The sequence below is a fragment of the Myotis lucifugus genome, unplaced genomic scaffold (genome assembly GCF_000147115.1).
Source record: "Myotis lucifugus unplaced genomic scaffold, Myoluc2.0 scaffold_9656, whole genome shotgun sequence".
NCBI lineage: Eukaryota > Metazoa > Chordata > Mammalia > Chiroptera > Vespertilionidae > Myotis > Myotis lucifugus.
In genome coordinates, this window is record NW_005880704.1 from 1 (window position 1) to 2,384 (window position 2,384).

General features: G+C 58.5%; 1 pseudogene; it reads right to left on the reverse strand.

Moving 5' to 3' along the window:
* Nucleotides 1-76: 76 nt before the first annotated feature.
* Nucleotides 77-2,161, reverse strand: LOC102440812 (annotated as a pseudogene).
* Nucleotides 2,162-2,384: the final 223 nt, after the last annotated feature.

Consider the following 2,384-nt stretch of genomic DNA (forward strand, 5'->3'; position numbering starts at 1 on the left):
AAACACAGCTCTGCTCAGTGGCTTTATTATTGCGCCTCTGCAACAAAACGGTGCCGCCAGTGGGTGACGAGTGACGTCAGGAATGCCAGAAGGAGGAAGTCAGAAAGCCCTTGGGGACAGGAACCTCCTTGCGCTGCAAACATTCCTCCAAGAACCGCTTGAGGCGTCTGAAGGATCCCATCTGTCCCGAGCTTGTAATGGCTTCAATCCTGGGGCAGTAGTCCTCTTTGATGAGAAGCATCATCTTCCAGAACTGGGCCTGATACTGCTTCATGAGGGCATTCCCACACACCTCTAAGAAGTCCAAGAGGAGGGTGGCCGTCACGTCCGGCAGGGGCTCCATGTTTAGTATCTGTGCCAACCAGCGCCAGCCATGGTTTAAGCCATGAGGGTGAACCTCTCTTCGAGTTCCATATGGCCACCGGAGCTGGATGATGGCAGCATAGAGATGCAACATCCCGGACATGCGTTTCAGAAAGCGGTCCTGCTGCTCCACCTTGGAATCCTTCACTTGGTAGCCAAGCATTCTTTGATAGTCTTCCAAAGCCATTCCCTCCCTGAAAGCCGGGTAGAGAGGGACAGAGTACGGACAATTCTTGTGCAGATGAGCCAAGATGAGGTCCCCCACCCTCGGGTGCAGCTCCCAGATCCCCGACGCTACGGCGGCGATGGGGAACGCAGCTTCATGATGAGAGGCCACCTCCTCCTCTCCTTGTTTCACAAACTTCTCTGCCAGTTTGTACTGGACAAAGTCCAGGCCCTGTGGATTCAGTGTGACGGACACAGAGCACCCACCAGATGGAACAGGTTTCCCAGAGAGCAGGTTGTGGATCTTGTCAAAGATCTCCTTCAGCTTGGAGCCTGCGATGGTGGAGATCTGGCTCACTGGGATAGTGGCTGCCTTCTGGAGGTCCATCTTTATCTTTTTGACCTGGCTGTCTTTGCTGCCTGTCAGTCCCTCAAAGGCCAGCACACACTGACGGGAGGCCTCCTGCAGCTGCTGGTGCCACTGCATTGTACTGTCTTGGACCTTCACCTGGAGGCCTTCACTCCGTGTCCCTCCCGGGCCCTGGCTGGGAGCGGGGCACTCGTTGTGGACCTCTGGCCTCTGCTGAACCTGTGCCTCTTGCCGCTTCACCCGGGCCTCCTCTTCATCCTGCCTCCTCCTCTCGTCTTCACACGCCCTAGCTTCTGTCAGGAGGTCCCGCATTTCTTGCAGCGCGCTCTCGGCCACGGCTTGGTCCTCTGCCGTGGGAACGCCGTTCTCCGTGGTGGTCCGAATGATCCCCGAGATGAGGCCGCGCAGCTGCTTGCCTCGGCTCCGCAAGGCCAGCAGGTCCACCTCCGGGTCTCTGTGCTGGCCCACGGAGTCCAGCTGCTGGTTGAGGTGCAGCAGCTCCTCCTGCAGGGCATAGAGGCTCCGCAGGCGGAGCTGGCCTTCCTCCCTCCGCAGCCGCTGCTGCTCTGCCTCCCACAGCTTCAGGTTGAGAATCTCCGCTCTGTGGCGATGCTCCGCTTTCAGCCTTTCTTGCTGCGCCAGGGCTTCTCTGGAGCTCTTGTCCAGCAATTCCCTCAAGTCCTGGAATTCTTTGCGATGCTCCCGTTCCTTGCGTTCATCCAAACGCTTCAGCTGTTCAGATGCCATCTCAGAGAGCGCTCGCACCTTCCTCTCCTGCTCCTCCTGCCACAGCCGCAGGCCCTCTGTTCCTTGCATTCTGTGCACTAGCTCATACATTCGGATGCAGCCTTCCACCTCGATGCCCCTGGAGGACCGAAGTAACATGGGTTCCGTGTGCTGGGACTCACGTGTGCCCTTGGTCCCACCTGGTGTTGCTGGTGTTCTTGGGGGTGCTGGTGAGAAGGCAAGGCTTCTTATGGGAGACCTGGGAACAAATGAAGGTTGGTCCAGGCCTGAAGTGGAGCTAGAGGATGTCGAAGTCTCTGAGGCAGACAGGTTCTCTTGTGTGTGGGGTAGGACATGATCTACCACCCACCCGGCGTAAGACGATAGCTGGGGAGTGGACGCACGTTCTTCTAAAACACCCTCGCCCCGCAGGAGCCAGTCGCGGCGGTAGCAGAGGCGACCTTTGCCGGAGCTGCGCAGCGCCTGCAGGGACTCCCTGCGGCGGCGGCTGAGGCGGCTGCGGCTCTCGGACGGCATGGCCCATGCTGCAGCCACTCTTCCCAGGTGCCGCGGGTGGAAAAAACAAACCCTCGAATCAGCCGCCCTGGAAGCGGAAGCGAGCGCTCCCTCACTCTAAAGTTGCTTCCTAATTGCTCTAGCCAAGTTCTGCCCAGGATCTCCAGCCAAGTTCTGTCTCGGATCTCCAGCCAAGTTCTGGTTTGGATCTCCTGCCAAGTTCTGGTTAGGTTCCCCAGCCAGG